The sequence below is a fragment of the Lissotriton helveticus genome, chromosome 2_1 (genome assembly GCF_964261635.1).
Source record: "Lissotriton helveticus chromosome 2_1, aLisHel1.1, whole genome shotgun sequence".
In the NCBI taxonomy this organism is placed as follows: Eukaryota; Metazoa; Chordata; class Amphibia; order Caudata; family Salamandridae; genus Lissotriton; species Lissotriton helveticus.
Window position 1 is genome coordinate 508,066,324 of NC_136059.1, and position 20,003 is coordinate 508,086,326.

General features: G+C 43.0%; 1 protein-coding gene across 1 annotated transcript in view; it reads left to right on the forward strand.

Annotated features, from left to right (window-relative positions):
* The window catches only part of CWC27 (CWC27 spliceosome associated cyclophilin), a 1,032,773-nt gene that overhangs the window by 536,993 nt on the left and 475,777 nt on the right, over nt 1-20,003 (forward strand). The window lies entirely within an intron of this gene.

Sequence of the window (20,003 nt, forward strand, 5' to 3'; positions counted from 1 at the left end):
TTGTGCGCATATTGCAAATACTTCAATAAACATTACTAAAAGATTTAGTAAACATAGTTCTTATGCGCTAAATAAACATTGTTCATATGCGGGTCATATGCGCTGCTTCCGGTTTTAATGAATCTTACCTAAATAAACATTGTCAGCACCATTAGTAAAATAAAATACTTAAATAAACATTACTAAAATCATTTCCGGCGCAGTGTCATAACTAAAATAAAATCCTTAAATAAACATTAGTGAAATCATTGCCGGCGCGAACTGTGTCTGTCAGCACCAAAGTCTGTCTATGTTTCCGTTACTCCACCTGTTGTTGCATTGTCACTGCGCGCATATTGCAAATACTTACATAAACATAACAAAAATCTTGAAATAAACATTGTTTATATGCGCTAAATAAACATTGTTCATTGTCATTGTCATTTTAATGTTTTAATGTTGCATAAATAAACGCTTCATATGCGCTGCTTCAGCGCTTCCCATTTTTCATTTGAAAAAAAAGTGAGTTTTTCTTAAATAAACGCTTCCCTTTTTTCATTTGCTTCATATGCCATTTCATTGTAACACATTTTTCATTTGACAAAAATGTGCATTTTTGCTTAAATAAACGCTTCCCATTTTTCATTTTCTTCATATGCCATTTCATTTTAACAATTGTCATTGTCATTTTAATGTTTTAATGTTGCTTAAATAAACGCTTCATATGCGCTGCTTCAGCGCTTCCCATTCTTAAATAAACGCTTCCCTTTTTTCATTTGCTTCATATGCCATTTCATTGTAACACATTTTTCATTTGACAAACATGTGCATTTTTGCTTAAATAAACGCTTCCTGCTTCATATGCCATTTCATTGTAACACATTTTTCATTTGACAAACATGTGCATTTTTGCTTAAATAAACGCTTCCCACTTCAGCGCTTCCCATTTGAACCTAATTCGCTGTCATCGTTAACGATGTATTAGCTAATGCGATGTACTTGCATGCGCCCTGATAACATGCGATGTCATGATGGGCACGATGTAATGGCCGCGTTGCAAAGTCATCGCGATGCGATGTATCCGATGTAAGGGGTGCTTCCCTGTTTCTCCTGGAAATGTCGGACCAATGGGTCCATTGCTAAAATGAACAGTAATGGGGACAGGGGGCAGCCCTGCCGGGTGCCGCGGGATAGATGAAAAGACTCGGAGATAGTTCCATTAAGACGCAGTCTAGCTGTGGGTTCCGTGTATAACAGAGCTGTTGCAGCGACAAAACACTCAGGCATTCCCATGCGACGCATCACCGACAGGAAAAAAGGCCACTCAAGGGAGTCAAAGGCCTTCTCGGCGTCCAATAGCACCGCAGCGGCCGGTGTATTAGGGTCAATTCTGTGTAACACTGAAAATAAGGTACGCAAATTGAGCGAGGTGGACCTGTGGGGAACAAAACCAGACTGTGCAGGTCAAATAATGTATTCCATCAATAAGGACAGCCGGATCGCAATCACCTTTACCAATATTTTATAATCAAGGTTCAGTAGGGACAATGGCCGGTAGGAGCCACCGAGCTTAGGGTCCTTGCCTGACTTAGGGAGAAGGATAATAACTGCCTCTCTGAAAGTTGGCGGAACCATACCCACTTCAAGAGCTTCCGCATATACTTCTATCAATCTCGGCACCAATATATCTTTATATGCTTTATAGAAATCTGCGGAGAACCCGTCAAGGCCGGGCGCCGAAGAACCTCTAAGCGCATCAGTCGCTTCCACAACACTCTCCTGGGATATGGGGATGGCAAGGAGGTATTGCATATGCCTTTCAAGATATACCAGTGCTATTTCAGCCAGGTACTCTCCTTGTTCCTGGAGGTCCCCGGAGAGTCTAGAGGTATAAAAAGTTTTAAAATGCGAGAGGAACGTATCGCATATGTCCGGAGTATGGTACAAAAGTGGGTAGTGATGGATGGAGCATCTGAACCAATCAAACACTCACACCCAGTCAACAGATCTGGGTTTAATCCATCACCGTTCTTTAGCCCACACTGCCACCCCAGTTCAGACATGGCCATATGGAGTAGAGTATAGCACCTGGTCATTCGGGCCTGTGATTTCAGTGATATAGGCTTTGTCGCGCGGAGGACGGAGCGTGTGTGCCAAAATTTTGCCGGGCCGTACCCCTTCCCCATATCTTCTGGCAACATGCTGTTTGCTAAGGTATACCAGTTCTCGCTCAGCTGCCTCCCAAAACCCCATCATCAAAGCTAAACGACGAGCCTCGACGGTCTCGGACCCATGCTCTAGCAGTTCCAAATCTAGGGCTCTGATTTCATTCTCAAAACGGCTTAAGGTGGATCGTAGAGCTCTCAGCACCCCAGCATTTTTAGCAATACAGACACATCTGATAAAGGCCTTAAAGCCCTCCCAAAGTACCGCCCAAGTATCAACCAATCCCGTGTTAATCTCAAAATACTCCTCAAAAGCCTCCCTAACTTCCTCCAAAAAAACCTGATCTTGAAGTGCCTTCCCAGGGAAACACCATTGCCTCTCATATCCCCCAGGTCTAGGAATATTGAGATGTAGCAAGACCGGCGAATGGTCCGAGAACGTACTTGGTAGTGTATCCAACCCCCTGAACCACCCAGCGGCTCCAGGTGAGACTAACCAGTAGTCTATTCTAGTCCCAAGTGTTGTGGAACCCAGAGTAGTGTGTGTAAGATGTGAGGTGTGGGTGATGCGTGCGTTCAATATCGACCAGGGAGAAGTGTCTACAGATGTCCTGCAGCGCGTGGCGAGAACGGAGCTTAGAGTCTGGCGAGGAGGAGGTGCTATCTCTAGCAGGATCCAACAATAAATTAAAATCCCCCCCTATTAACAATAGGCAAGGATCTAAAGCCAGGAGGTGCACCTGCAATCATGGTAGAATTCAGGCAAGTCTACGTTACGACCATATAAACCCACCAAAGCAACCTTGTGTCCCATTAGAGAGCCAACAACTCAACAAGCGGCCCTCCCCATCAGACACTACCCTATACAGAGAGAAAGGGACCCTTTATGGATAAAAATGGCCTCCCCTCTTGCATAGCTACTATAGTTCGAAAAATATCTATGGGTTCCCCAACTCGCCGCCATAGGTGGCGAATCTAACTTAGACAAGTGGGTCTCCTGCATGTAAACTATGTCAGTGTTATGCCTGGCAATATAATTAAAGACCCTCTGCCTTTTCCGTGTGTTGTTCAACCCCCTGACATTCCAGGACATCAGAGAGAGCCCGGAAGGACCGGGCTGCCAGCCTAACTGTGCCATTTAGTAAACAGTACAACAAACATGTGACTTTTCCAACCAACCCAGCACCACGTACCAGTAACCTGTGCGTCAATATCCGTAAATCTATAAAAAAAAAAACAGCAAATGCCCTCCCCAGCCTCCCCCACCCACCTCCCAGCCTCACCCCGTCCCCGGCGAGGCAAAATCCATCCCCACAAACCAATTGTCGGTGCAATACCAACAGGCATTGTAATACCATAAGCGCACTTACACACCTAAAACTTGGCAAATTTAACAAAGAAACCATGGTGTCCACCATGAGGCGCAGCAATGCCACGCCGGCCGGGCAATACTGAAAACTGTAATGACAAATGGAAGAACGGATTTTACAAATACGGTAATAACACAGTAGAACCTAGCAAGAAAGGGCACCAAAAGGAATCAACCAGTCGCAGGATTAGAGAAGAGCTCAATGCTGGCCTCCGACCCACTATGAGGAGGGGATGACACTCTTGCAGCGACCGTTGCTCTGTTGTTGTTCTTTTTATACTCTTGGCAGAATTCCTGTGCCTCTGTAGGGGATTCAAAGATGCGGGACCTTACATCTACATCCACCTTCAGCCTGGCCGTATAGCGCATGCCGTATCGAAGGACCAGATTCCTTAAAGTGGCTTTCACCCAATTGAACTTGCGTCGCACATCCTGCACCAAGATAGTGAAGTCTGGGGAAAATGACAGCTTACTTCCCTGCCACTGGACCTCCCCCTGCTCAGCACGAAGAGCTGTGTCCCTGTCCCTAAAGTTCATGAGTCTAGCAATGATGGGTCTCGGAGGCTGTCCAGGTTTAGGGCGAGGTCCCAACGATCTGTGTGCACGTTCCACCACAAAACCCTGTGTGAATGACTCCCTACCAAACAAATCCGATAGCAGTTGCTCCACAAAGATGTCCATGCGGCCCGTGGTGGCAGTTTCTGGCAAGTCAAGAATGCGGACGTTGTTCCGTCGACTACGGGCTTCCAAATCTTCATTCTTTATTGCCACTTCTTTCAGAATTCTTTCCGCCCTCTCTAGTCGTTTCTGCGATTGCGCCGCTCTGTCCTCGATATCTGAGACTCTAGCCTCCATGGCTTCCAACCGCCTGTCATATGCCTGGACCTTCGCACCCATATCAGCCAGCCATCTATCCAGCGCATCACATCTGCCATCCAGAGCCTTAAAACCAGCCCTCATCTCTTGGAGCATAGCAGCCGTGAGGGAGGAAGGGTCATCTATATCGTCATTGCCCTGTGCCCCATCCGCCATGTCCGCAGGGTCGTCAGAAGCGGCGCCAGGGACCTTGTCAAACTGCAGCGTCCAATGCTTAGGTTCTTTCCTCCCCATGTTTAAAGAGGCTGTCCCCGCTACCGAGCACAAGCAGAGCGAGGTAGAGTATCACCAGCACAAGCGTGGAAGCAGTACAACGAGCGTGGAGTACACTGAGAGACCCGACCCACGGCGCCCAGTCACTCAAATCCGCCCAGTAGTACAGAGCGACTGAACGCCAAATCAACTGAGTGCACACAGTGATACAGGCCTCTAAGTAGGTCGAAGTTAGATACCCTCAGGGATGAAGAGTCATGGGTGCAAGCAGGTGCGACGCACTTACAACCGAGCGCCTTTCAGCCATTCAAGAGAGGTCTCCCGTGGAGGGTGTGCACAGCGCTACAACCAAACTTGATGGGTGGCTTAGAGGGAGCAATCGTAGAGGCCAAAAGCAACCGCCAGACAGTCAGAGAGTGAGCGCCAATGCCCTTTCAGGCGCTATTCAGCAGGAGTTAGCCAGCCAGCATAATAGAGGGTCTCTTTCTAGTGGTGCGGCAGCAGCTGTGCCGAGGCCAAGGATAATCACACCCCGCATCAGTCGCCAATATATAAGGCTAGGACAAGCCGGGCCCAGCGAAGCAGAAATCCAGGCCAGGCGTCGCGGTATCAATAGCATCCTTCCCAGGTCGAAGTCACACACCGCCATCAGGTCTCTCGGGGAGGGGAGGGAGCCCTCGCGGCCCCTGCATCTGGTACCAGCGGGCCTAACTCTAACCCACCCCACCCCGCGCTGAAACGACACGCACCAAGGCCCAGCGCGACCGCGAGGCCAGTCAAACCTGTGACCGCCGCGTCTACAGCGGGACCCCAGGTACAGCTCCAGCGGGGGGAGGGCCACCAGGCAAGCGGGAGGGGAGGGCCAAATCAGGCACCGGGCGATGACTAGGGGCCTCCGCTCACCTTCCGGATCCCATGCAGCTCGTCACTTACCAGCTTCGCTCTCCGCAAGGCTGCAGGACCTGCGCTCGGTTCTCAGCAGCGCAGGTCCGAGGAAAGGCCGCACCACTGCATCAAATCGGCCCACCCACGGCATCAATCTGCTCATCCTCACTTCCCGGGCATTATAGGAGGGCGTCCGCTGCGTTAGTCGTTGTCCACATCAATTAAAAATGGCCAAAACTATGCCTGGCCGGCGGAGCTTCAAGCACGGGCGGCCATCTTGGTGGCGTGCGTGGCCACGCCCCCCGAGCACAATGCAATTTCTGACGAATGTCCAGTGCTTCACATATTAATTATATTAACTTGTTCTGAAAGTGGCTTCCTCTATCTGACTCAATGGGTACTGGAAAACCAAACCGTGGAATGATTTCTCTTAACAGAAGTTTTGCAACTGTGACTCCCATCGTTTCTTCTGTTGGGGAAAGCCTCAACCGCTCTTGAAAACAAACAAATGATTACAAAGACATATCTTAGTCTATTTTATGGTGGCATCTCGATAAAATCTAACTGCAATCTAGTGAAAGGACCTCCCTCCCGTCCTATGGTTCCCGTGCTTACAACAGTTTTTCGTCCTGGATTAAATTTTTGACAACTAGACATCTTTGGCACAAGCTCTATGCAATCATCCTAAACTTAGGGTTATACCAAGTCTATATAAACAGCCTGATCATAGCATCTCTGCCAACATGAGCTTGACCATGATACATTCGGGCCATGTTAGAGATCATACTATCAGGCATTACTGGTCTTTCATCTCTCTATACCCATATTCTTCTCTTTGTCTGCAACCTGCTTTTATCCATGTATCTTTTTCCTCATCACTTGCCCCTTCCTGCCAATGTCTCACTTTCTGCCAAGTCTCAACTACATTAGTAAGCATTAAAGGACTTGAAACATGTTCTTTTTCTCTTGCCCGATTAATAGAAGCTTCATTTCTGGCACAGTCCTGAGCAATTGCGTCAGCAAACCTGTTGCCTTCAGTGACATAGTCATCTCCATTCTTGTGAGCTGCACATTTTACTACAGCAATCCTCTTAGACAGCTGTATCGCCTCAAGTAACATTTTTACAAATTCAGCATTTCTGATAGGTGATCCCGCAAAAGTCATATATCCTCTTTGAGATCACAGTCGTCCATAATCATGGACAACCCCAAATCCATACTGACTGTCAGTCACTGTGGTGATTCGGACGTCTCTTCCCAATTTGCATGCTCGAATCAAAGCAATCAGTTCAGCTAATTGAGCGGAACGTATTCCTTTCAGACAAGATGCTTCCATGACATCTGCCACTGTACATACAGCCTATGCAGCACTCAAAACTCCTTCATCAGTTCTCAGGCATGAACCATCCACAAACATCACAAAATCAGATTCTTCCAAAGGTTCATCCTTAATGTCAGGTCTTGGTTTGGTACAGTACTCAAGCACATCCAAACCCTTATGATCAATCTCATTTTTGACTTCCACATCCAAGGTATCAGGTAACAAAGTGGAAGGATTCACATTTACACATCTTGCCACTGTCACATTATCTGCACCCAGAATTACCTTTTCATATCTGGTCAGGCGACTATTTGTTAAATATCAGGTTTTCGTCCTAGTGAGAAGGATTTCAACTGAGTGTGGTACATATACCTTCACTGGGTATCCCATCACTATACCTTCACTTTGTTCCAGACTCACACTTGTAGCAGCAACTGCTTTCAAACATCCAGGCAATGTTTTAGCTACTGGATCTAAAACTGCAGAGAAATAGGCGATTGGTCTTCTCATTCTTCCATGTCTCTGTATCAGAACTGACAATGCACACCCACCTCTTTCACTGCAATACAGTTCAAATTCTTTCTCATAGTCAGGCATTCCTAATACTGGTGCTTCACACAAACTAGTTTGTTTTCAACTGCTCAAATTCTTCCATTTCTTTTTCATTCAGCACTACAGGGTCTTTCACATCTCCTTTTGTCAAGCACTGCAAAGGTTTTGCAATTAATGAAAATCCACTTATCCTCTGACGACAGTAACCAACCATTCCTAGAAACATTCTCACTTGCTTCTGTGTTTTGGGGGGTTTCATTCCTCTGATAATTTCGATCCTTTCTGAGGTGAGGTCACTTGTCTCATCCCTTTTCCAATCTTATGACCTAGATATTGCACTTATTGTTGGCAAAACTGCAATTTTGATGGGGACACTTTGTCCTCCTTCTGCCAAATGATTCAGCAATGCTATAGTGTCAGAAACACATGCATCCTTGGTCCTTGATGCCACTAATAGGTCATCAATATATTGAACCAAAACATACGTCCCAGGCATTTTTAGACTTTCTAGTGATTTCTTCAGCATCTGATTAAAGATGAAGGGACTTTCAGTATACCCTTGAGGAATTCTGCACCATGCCAAAATACGCTCTCCAAACCTAAATGTGAAAATTGGCTGACTGTCAGGATGTAATGGAACTGTAAAGAACGCATTACACAAATCAATGACTGTGTACCATTCTGCATCATGTGGAATCTGATACAGTATCACAGCTGGATTTGGTACAATTGGACAACAATTTTGTTCACTTTTCTCAAATCCTGCACTATTCTAAAGGTTCCATTAGGCTTTTAAGTCCCATTAGAGGTGAATTACAAGGGGTACTCGTTATTTCTTTCAGAATTCCTTGTTCAATCATTTTGTCAATTACAGGGGGTTACTCCTTCAATTAGTTCTGGTGTTAATTTATACTGTGGGATATTCGGGTAAATAGCTCATTCTTTTACAGAAATCTTTACAGGACTCACATCTTTCATTAAACCTATATCCTCTCCTGTAAAGTCCCGCACTTCCTCTCGGGCTATGTGTTTTAACTCATTTGGGATTTTCTCTCTGTCAAACTCAGGAACATTTCACTCTGATCTGAATCTGTTATTGACAGTCATTTTATACAGTATGTCATCATCTGCTGTTTGAAAAGCAATGCTATCTGGTGAACAATAAATGGCACAGCTCATTTTACAGAGTATGTCGCGTCCAAGCAAATTAACAGCACTGCTGTCACATACTACAAGCCTATGCATTTCTTTAAAATTTCCACTTCCACTGGTTGAGTGAGTGGGGGTTTAATCTGCTTATTTGTTACACCTACAACTTGGATATGCTCACCTGAGAGAGGAAGATTTTGAAATTCCACCGATCTAACTGTAGAACGGGTAGCACCTGTTTCCACTAGGAAGGTAATATTTACACCATTCACCTTACCATTCACAAAAGGACCAGATTGATCTACCTCTAGAGTTGCGCCAAGCACACCCTCCACTTTCTCTCCTAGGCACCGTCAGTAGCCCTCATCTGACTCATTTCCATCCGATCTCAACCAAAACTGCGGAATTGCGGCTGCACGCAGCGATCTTTTTACCTGTTCTACTTCATAGAATCCCATTTCTGCACTGTACTTCTGGAGATTTATGCTTTGTGGGAGAGGTGGTACTGATACCTGACTCTGCTGAGTATCTACCTGTTGCTGTGGCAATGACTGTGGATTTACCTCATTCTGCACCTGTGGGTTCAATGATTTATTTTCCGGATTATCCTTACACTCGTTCCTCCAAAGCCCTATCTTGCCTCATTTATGACATGGCCATTTCTTTTTTGCTTCATCTATATAAAATTGTCCTTTCCCTTTATTCATATTGCCCTTAATTTTTGCTTGTTTCATCTCATTATTTTGATTAATCATCTGTGCTTCTTGTTGTTCTGCTACTTTCACTTGTGCTCACATAACCTTTTCTTTGAGCTTACTCTGTTTGCCATCAATTTCATCACTACAGTATTTTGCATATCTTAGTACATCGTCCACAGAGCTGGACTGCCTACACATCATGTGGTGTTTTATCATTTCACCTATTTCTGGTCTTAAACCAAATACAAACCTGTATACAAAATGACTCATATCCTTATCGCTTAATGTTTCGTATCCACTGTATTGTTTGAAAACTAAAAGCAATCTTTCATAATAAGCATGTACAGATTCTTCTATCGATTTTTACCCAATCCGTTTCTTTTGGAGGAATTTTGTTTTTCAAAAATGTTATAACTTGATCATATTTTTTCATTCCCTCCGGACCTGGTGCACCTGTTTTAGCATCTCTCGGATATTCTTCTTTTGGCCAATCAACAGTAATTTTACATTCTGTCCACAAATCTGCAGGTACAACTATGTCAAATAATCCATCTAAATCTTCCCACAATACTTTTGAAACTTTCACAAACCTATCTACTTGTCTGTACCATTCTACAGGTTTTTCTCGTAATCTTGGTAAATCATTTGTAAATGAGAATATATCCTATCTGGTCCATGGGACAGGCACATAACCTCCTCCTGGTATTTCTCTCATAGGAAATTCGGTCATTACATATGCTTTTTCGTTGACAGGGAATGCTAAGGAAGTTTTATCACTGGTCTCTTCCCTCTTCTTTGCCCACTTGCTTCTCCACCGATCTACTTCTCCCCATTTTCTCAATAAAACTATCAATTCTGTTATTTGGGTTAGCCTTCCTGAGGTATTCAAGTTATCTATATCTTTTTCAGTAAAATCTACTCTGTAGGGTTTCAGTAAAAAAAAATATTTTTGCAAAGTCTATTCCTAGTTCATTTGCCGTTTCTTTTAATCTGTCATGTAGATTTTTAGCTGGTTATGCTTTGACACACAAACATGAGCTCATCATCTTGGGATGTTTTTAGTCTCTCAGTTCCAATAGTTCCAATAATCAATTCTTCCACATCTATTTTTAGTCTAACCACGTCTAAAAGTTTAGGTTCTTAATCTTTTTGCTGTAGGGTTTTAACCCAATCATTTAACTCTTCTGCTGTTGGCCCTATCGTGGTTTTTGTCAAATCTATTTTGTCTATACTTCTCTCGGGAGTCTCAGATGCTGATTCTGCCCCCATAGGAATTTTATATATGGGGCTTTGATTTATAGTCAAATCAGGTGGTGTCGTTCTAGTAATATTTTTAGTTTCATTTAAATCAGGATAAATCTTTTCCTTTACTTTTTGCAAACTTGGATTCAATGGGATTGTTAACTAAGGCTCATTTATTCTTTGGCTCTGAAAAACTGGTATTACAGGACCTGTAGTAACTGGCACAGTTACATCTTCTATATTTTTGGTGAGTTCTTGAATTTTCTCAGCTAATTTATTTTTTGATCGCATTAATTCAGAAGTACTAGGTTCTTCAACTGGTTTTAATTCTTGTTTCTCTGTACTACTTCTTATTTCAGCATATTGTTGTGGGGTTCCTGTCAATCTAGTCTCCATTGGTGGTGCATTTGGTGTCACCACTGCCGAAATTTGCTGATACGGAAGGGGTCTTCTATTTAAAATCTCATCCAGCACCTCATCTTCGGTGACTCTGATCCCACAACTTTTCTTTTCTAATTCTACATTTTTCCTTTTCTCAGTACATTTTCTCCCTTCTGTCTCATCAACTGTTCTCATCGGATACATTCCATCCCACATATCAGCCTTTCTCAATCTTCTCATTCTACCCTCATGAGTCGTTCTCCATAAACCTCTCCAACTACATCGTCTTTCCTTTGCATTATCAAATCTCTCTCTTTCCAACTCATGCATCTCATCTTCCCATTCCGTCAAAGCTTCAAATTGTGACGATCTAGGTCTCGGTTCAAGTCTCGTCATCTTTTCTCTTAAATTTCATAATATTGCTAAGCATAATGAACCTACTTCTAGAAACGCCAATACTCCATCGTTTTTAATAAACTTTGCCCAATTCTCTAGCCAAATACAAGTATGATAGCCATATTTCGTCATCATGTATGATGCAGGTGTTTTCGGTGGAGGAAGTATTTTTCCCTCTCTAGTAACTATTTCCTTATCCTTTTTTAATACGATTTTAAGTTTCTTAAACAATGAAGGTTTCTCTCTATCTTGTCCATAATAATAATCCGTTTTTTTACAGACTGTCATCTTACAAAACAACCGTACACTTTGTCTTAAACTGCTCCGTTATGCTGACCTATCCCAGCGTAATTCACACTAACGCACCAATTAGAATAGAACACGTCACAATCACTTCGACCTATGCTTGCGCAGTTCTCGCTAAAGCACCAATCAACACTCAGTGACTCCGTCTTTGTCACGTGGACCTATCCCAGCTCGACTCTTGCTGACGTCAGCTCTGCTCCAGCTACGCCGGCTTCTGCTGACCCCTCCTTTACAAAATTTATCTGCACAATATTTATATATTTTACACAACTTAAATCAATTAGTTACTACACAGAACATTTCCATTAGTCTGTTTCGCTAAAACCAAGGTGATAGTTTGTTCAAACATACAAGAATTTTGTATTTCCAGTAGACCGGGCTTACCTCTTCTCTACCACAGAATTTAGTTTTGCGGATAAAGCAGCACTTCCCTCTAATTTACCCTTCTGACAAGCTTAGGTGACAAACCCGCTACTCTCCCAGGGATAAGTTTTAATCAGAGTACATTTGACTTCTGTTCCTAGAGCTGAGTTTTTACAGATGTCCTTCGCTATACATTCACCACTTTTACACGGAAACGTCCCTAAAAATAACGCACGACGATGTTACCACTTTGAAATCAGACTACGTACTGTGCGACTTCTCTTGCCACACACATTTCCTCTGCCTGCAGACAGAGTGACCAACTTCCTACTTCCCGGAAGCTTCAAATTCCGACTACATATAACGTAATACAACTCAACATAAAGTGTTAGTTATAAATCGTGAATATACGTTTTATATACACCTAACTGGTCAAACTATACATTACTTATCCAAACTAACCTATAGCAACCGGACCTCTGCTAACAAGAAATCTGATCCAGCGTGGCTCTCAAACAACCTTCACAACTCATTCCACGTAACCATGATGCTAACTTATTTTACTCATTGGTGGGGCCCATAGCACCGCGAGTCACACATTCAAACACCATACGGCTCCAGGGATCAGTGAAAACAGAAGGCGAGCTGCTGGACAGCGGAGCACCCTATTATCCTAAAGTTTAATTTTATACATTATATACATATGCATCTATAAACGATTTCTCCTTTCCAAGAATGATAGGAAATAACATCAAGGCACCCCACTGTTTTGGTCGATGGACCAGCTAGAAGACGTTAGTTGATGGCAATTAAGACTAGCTCAATCAAAATATTCCCATTATTATTTATTTTCTAACTTGTCATAAATTAACAGACTTCAAAGGCAAGTGGTGTTTCACAACAGGCAGCATAGGTGATATAAATACATATTTCCAAGTGCCCAAAATGTACGAAGAAGAGAGGGATGCCAAACACACAAGCACGCTGCTATGTAATCTTCTTCCTCACCAGAGAATCTCTTTAAAAAAGTGGGACGCCGCATCTAAAACTGGAGGCCGTGCTCAATGCCACAGAAGTGATGAGCGCGTCGCCTTGAATATTTAAGCAAGCAGGCTGTCAAAGCTTACAAAACAGCTCCAAAGCTTCCAAAGCCTTTCTCTACACTTTTTAAAATCAATTTATTGTACTTACATGAGATCTGGCAGACAGCTGAAGTTTTCTTTAGCCAGACTTCAAAACGGAGGCGTTTACATTAGTGAATGAACCTAGGGAAGTCCGCTGCTTTGGAATTGCTGGTTAAGAGCTATCGTTTGAGGCTAACTGTCATGTAAACATTTCACTGTGGAAGTGAGGTCATTGTAGAGCCTTTGACAGTAGTGACTGATCATTAGACCTGCATTTGACAGTATTGCTCCTATTTGATCCTTTCCACTATAAACCTTGTACAAGGAATGTCATTGGTTTCCTAAAATAAGCGAAAGTTAATTGACCATTTCAAAGTAGCTTACGGTTGTTTTGTCCTAGTCGTTGTGTGCAAATAGTTTTGACTGAGAGATTGGTTAGAGCGATGTTATCCCACCCCGCCAGATATTATGTGTAACTTTATTTTCTTTTCTTAGTTATGGTGTGAGCCAGTGCGGCTCTCAAACAACCCTCACAACTCACTCCACTTAACCCAGGAGCTAACCTTTTTTAATCATCGGTGGGGCCCATAGCACCGCGAGTCACACATTCAAACACCATACGGCTGCAGGGATCAGTGAAAACAAGGCGAGTTGCTGGACAGCGGAGCACCCTATTATCCTAAAGTTTAAATTTATACATTATATACATATGCATCTATAAACAATTTCTCCTCTCCAAGAATTTTAGGAAATAACATCAAGGCACCCCACTGTTTTGGTCGATGGACCAGCTAGTAGAAGTTAGTTGATGGCAAATAAGACCAGCTCAATCACAATATTCCCATTATTATTTATTTTCTAACTTGTCATGACTTTTATTTAAAATGAAAAACATAGACTCATGTATTTATATAGAAAGCATTTATCTAATTTTTTGTCTGGAAAAGAAATAACATTTTAATTCAAAATGTTAGCATTTATTAATACATTCAAGTAATAGAAATTTAGAAATTATATCACCAATCTGCCAAAGATGTTGACAGAATTTCACAAAACAGGTTCCCAAGCTGACTGTCTTTCTAACCTTCTTGATGTCTACCTCCCACAGGACTCCGCATTCAGTTCTTTGCCCCATCAAAATGTAAAGTCCAAAAGTTTTCAAAGTCTTTCCGCACCAGATTTCGTTCAGTCCGACAGCATGTCGGGGTGCGCAATAAAATTCACGGAACCAACCAACCCTTCTTTCGTCCAAACTGGTTTACATTTTCGCTATGTCATCTTTGCTTATTCCCACACGGTCGAATTTGTCCATTTTGCAATCTGTCATCCTGTCCTTGTATCTTTTATACATCATGTAGTTACAGCACGCAAGTTTCCCAGGCGTCCAAATTCAGGCATCCTTTGGCACAACTTCAGTGTCCTAGGCCAAGCTGACCTCGGCATCTTTACCCCAAGCACAGGCCGTTCAAACATCTCTGGCACAGTTGCGCATGCGCAGAGCCATACTTCTCGGAGTCTCGCTTAATCAGCCATTTTCGAACTAGGCCGCACAGGCCTTTATGAGAACTAATGCGAAAACAAACACAACAGACATTAGATTTAGATTTTAGCCCTTCTGTTTACCTCCCGCCATTCTAATTTTTCCCTGTTAGAGGTTACTTAGCCAGAGCAACACGTAGGCGTCAATTTACTTACCAAAGTTATTCGTTTTGCCATACAAAAACTTATAAAAGCACAAATACACACCTTTATTTATAAAAAAAAATATTATTGCACTATATTAGTATGACTTCTTCACATTATTAGTACATTCATTTTTGCAAATCAGGAAGTTAGTTTTTCCCACGTGTAACTTTCTGTGTATGCTTTTGGTTGATTAATTTTCATGCTCCACACGGTTAATGCGGTAATACATAATATTGTTATGAGGTCTCTACTTCGCAGGGGGTACACAAAATTGTTTGTCTTAAACCCTGCGCCATCAGGTGGCAGTTGACACTTTTTTTCCTCAATTTAGTCATTAACTCCCCTGTTAATTCGAAAACGGCACAAAATCTGGCTCCTTATTAGGACTGCCGAAATGGCTCTTCACCTGCAGAATGGCTTGTACAGTGAACTTGCCATGGTTACAAACAAATTGAGATAGGTGTGTCTAGTAATTTGTTTTTTGCCTTTCTGATTTCGAAGTTTTACAGAGTTTAAAATACTGGTAGAAATGTAAGTTTATATTTATCAAAAGGCAAGAGGGGGGGACCAAGGAGCTTATTAAGGTCCAGTGTCCGTCCGTGCTCCTATTATTAGTATATAACAAAAGAGGACAAAGTTCCTATGCCAGGGTGCAAAAAGTCACCCATGCATCGTGGTGCAAAAAGTCACCCATACTTTAAAAAGATAAAAGAAAAAGAAAAAGTGATTCCTAGGAAGGGAAGACCCAAAACTGTGAGAGGGAAAGACATTTTGTTTCCTCTGTTGCCCTCACACACCCCGAAGAGTGTCATGCTTCATCATCGGGCGTTTGCTCCTCAAAGGGCCCGCGCTGCAATTCCCTACGGGTCCCCCAAAGGGTCACTTTGTCGGAGATCTTTTTAGAGGAATGCCGGATGGTGCATGCGGGTGTGCGGGGAGTGGGTCAAAAGGAGGGTAATAAAAATTTGTGTCAGTGTTATAATTTAAAAATAATGCAAGGGTAAACATGCAGCGATAAGATTCAAAAGAATACCCCTGGCAGTCAATACTGCTAAAAATTATTGACCCAGGAGGCCTATTTTGCCTAGGTGTCAATTGTCAAGGTCAACATGTTTCGCGCTTCCGTTGCCAAAAAGTCGTTAGCGCTTCGTCAGGACCATCAAATAAAAGTAAAGTGCACATGAAATAGTGAATGTAAAAATGACCCTGTTATCTCAATCAGGGCGGAGTAGAAACCTGTATACCCTTATAATGGTCACAGCTACTCTGTGGGAGCCACTCCTGAATGATACCTAGGAAAATGAAAATAAAAGAAGAAAGACAAAGTAATAGGTCAGCATCAGTACCAACTTGATCCCGCAGCATGTACCACTTCTGTGTGTACATCAATTACACATAAACAATTGAGTAGATAGGCACACAAGACAGGTCAATCGTAACTAGGCAGAAAAAGGGGGGGGAGAGGAAGTCCTACCCTACATAGCGTGTAGCGAGGAGAGGAGGGATTACGTGGGCCTCAATCTGGTTAGAGACACATTATGTGCCCCATAAAACAAAACATCCTGTCACAGTTTATTTACTTAGAACAAGCGTCCAAACTGTAGAATTACCAGTACTCAAAGAACATGCTCACCAAGCACTGCGTGTAGAGATCCTACGTGGTTAGAATAATGGACGCCCGCGAGTAGCCGGGCTGTGGAAACAATAAGCACATAAACAGGAGCATAGAGGCACATTAGCCAATCATAAAAAGTGCTGGGCCGAGTGCTCACAGTGCAAGACATTGCATCTATGTTGTACTTACAAATGAGTGCGGGTGCTGCCTCCTTACAACCTACCCGTGTCCACGCATCTGCCGAAAGAAAATCAGCATCGGCAAAACCGCCGGTTTAAATAAACGGACCGGGTCAGGTGATAGGCAGTATCCTTTTCCGGGTAGTCCTAGAGAAAAGCAACTGAATGCGCATGTGTGAGCGCCGAAGTAAATTGTGCATGAGCATTACTCGGGTACACTACTCCCCCGCTCATGCGCAATGGCCCACTACAAGATGAAAGAACGGGTATTGTCGCCAATAATGCCCAAACAAGTACTGCCAATTACAGCACCAAATGGTTTGCGTACAATACCCTACATCGCCATATAAATTACCATTAAAGGGTTGTCCTAATGTCATACCTGGATCGCACCTCGTACTACAAGAGATATAGCCCTGTGATACTGCTACCTAATAACGAACACTCCAATGGCCACCAGCAATTTCTTGAAAATATTAGGATATAAAGGTACATAATGTAACATTGATAACTTTAAGGGTTATCCGTTGGATACATTCTGCACATCTACAGTTACGGAAGTGTGGCAATCAACCACGGCATCACCATGTTAGTTTACCGGACAAGAAAAGGGGATCAACATGGAGAAAACAAATGTATTCAAGGAGGGGTTATCAAAGAAGTGCTAAGACTTTGTTAGGGTCACTTTCATGTTCATCGTTTTTCCATTGTTTAGTAGACTATAGAGCCAAATCTGTGCCATCTACCACCGAAGACATTTAATAAAACTGCCAATCAGGTGTTTTGTAAATCGTTCCCTAGTTTGATATATCAGTTTGGAGGGCCCCTTTCAAAAAGCAGTGTATGCGACTGCTTTTTACTCAACTGGGAACTTCAGTGTAACAAAAGGGGCTGAAGACTTGGCACTTAAAGAATATGGATTGTGCACATGCAAAATGTGTGCAGAATTATTTCCAGGGCAAAAAGAACAATTAATGGACGGAATGCTGAATAAATGTCTAACATTCACCCCAGTGCGGAGATCTGGGCTTAAATCCATCGTTTTCTTTGCAAACCATGCCATTTCTGTTTAGACCCAGACACATGCAAATCAATCTTGACCCAGCTCCCCACCGGAACAGTCCAGCCCGAACTGGCAGGCCAGGGCCAGAACCGGGCATCCTGGCGCTGGATGCAGGGTAGCACTCCTCATCAGCCACGTTAGCTTGCTTCAAATGGCATGGTGAGCACGGGCCCATGTCTGGGCATACCTTTCCCACTTAGCGCGACAAATGTAAAAATAACTGATGCAAAAACTCCTCAGTTGCATAAAGCATAACCTATTGCAAATAAGGGACATCTTTACCTTTGTGCCTTGGTCCTATTACGGATTCAGGCATAGGGGCAAAGAAGCTGTGTGGAGGTTCAGGCATCCCCCGACTGCACTCATTTGTGTGGGAATCCCAGCCCCCTCCTAAAGGGCTGCTGGTCCTTTCGCGTTGAATGGCAGACTGGCGGTGTCAAAGGAAGTGAACTCGAGTCGACACTGGGGAAGTGCATTTTTTACTCTATAAATGGGTGCCCTGACCCAGTCTGCATCAGGTGCACCCAGTGAAAGTAGGCGTTGCAGCGCATACCAGGATAATTCGGAGAAAACAAAAAGGGTGGATTGCTTGAATTAATCCCCGCCACGGCTGATTCATTACTCTGCCACCTCCCAAGCCATTATTTGTTTTCCCTACTGTGCCACTTTTGAAAATAAACCTCCTCGTGCAGATCACGCTTGGTGGTTCTCCAGTAGGAAAAGCCCAGCCTGAACTGCCAACCTAGGTTCCCCCCTGAACTGTAAAAAAGAAACCCCAGACAGTTTTCAGCATATTGAATTCAATGCAGTCTCCGGTAATTACTCCCGGCCGCATTCCAGTCTGCCGTTTTTTTTCTCATTGTGTCACGCCAGATTAGAAACACTCATGAAAATTGCGCTTAGAAACAGTCAAACTCGTACTGCCAGGCTAGGACCGGGGAAACGAGAAACCTGCAATTCAGCTCTAGATCGGCATTGACCTCTTGATTGTACAGCTTTCAACCATTTGTAGTAAATAGATATGAGCACACCAGGTGTTTTGGCCTATCATGCTGGTGGCTGTAGATCAGAAAGTGATGTTTCCTATACAGTAGGCAAAGTAAACACATGGGACCATGCTGCTGTCTACACCTGATATCTTCAGGGGCCTCCATTTGACTTCTTTAGCCTCAATGAAGCAAATAATTTCTGTCATTTGAATTTGAAAGATACGAATGAGGAAATCATTTTATATTTTTGTTATTTATTGCTGTATGAAAGTAAACATTTTTTGAGAGGTAAGAACGCAAAGTATGTCATGTACTGTGTGAAGTATTTGGAAAAAGTCATAAAGGTGTCAGTTGAGTTAAATGAAGTACTCGCCTAGGGGAAATGCTACCTTTATGTACGCGAAGACTGTAAATTGTAAGATTTTCCACTAATTAAACTTGTCGAGTTCATAAGCAACTATGATTTCCTTTAGATGTTATTTATTAAGGTCATATTTCTGGGGATCTATATTGCAGGACTGTTTTTGCAACAAATATTAAAAGTCAAATGCAGAGTTCAAACATAGGCGTTTGATACATAAATCCTTCTTGCTGCATCTTTCTGACTGCCCACCTGACATTAACCCCTTACCCCAAAGTGCATTGGTTGAAACCTCTGTCTGTTTTGGGATTGCAAAATACTGTGAAGAAAAGAGCATGTAGCTTCGAACTAAGGGAGTGGGAATGCTGTTAGGGCATGAGTGAATTTGAAAGAAAAACATGTATTTAAGATATGAACATATAGTTAAGACATTTACGTTTTGACGAGCTGCATCGAGACCTGGGTAAATAGTTTTCCTTTGAAATACCAAACTAATCGAAGCAAAATAAAGATGTCTGTTTTAAATATAATTTATCATCTTAATAGTTTTGAAATTGTACTGTTTCAGTTCAGTTTTCTGAAACCTTTTTCCTCCCTCGTCTTTCGAGTAAATGGTATCTGGTGGATACTTACTTCCACAGATACCTCACCCATGAGAAAGGTCTCTTTCCAGGTTTTAGAGTGACACGAAAAACCTTTTTCCCAGCAATAACTCTCTCAACACCATCAGGTGGCACTACACATCAACAGCAGCTATTCCGCCTCCGAGTGTCACTAATGTAGATTAGGCTCCAGTCGGCGTGCTACGATCAGATATATTTTTCAGTACCTAATTGATGCAGTGCAGAGTGCTCTCGCTGTCTCACCTCCAAAAAGCCCTCAGCTTTTAACAGTGACTATATGACTTCAAGAAAGTTTCAGGATTCAAGCGTTGTAAACTATACTGCAAGAAAATGTCTCTTTCAGACTCCCATGGCATCTCCATGTGGTGTTGGGGTTGGATCATGATACTGTGGCCCATGCCTTGTGTCTCTCTAGACACTCAAAGGCCAACAGGGAGGACTGATCATTTTCAGTTTTGGCTAGAGGTT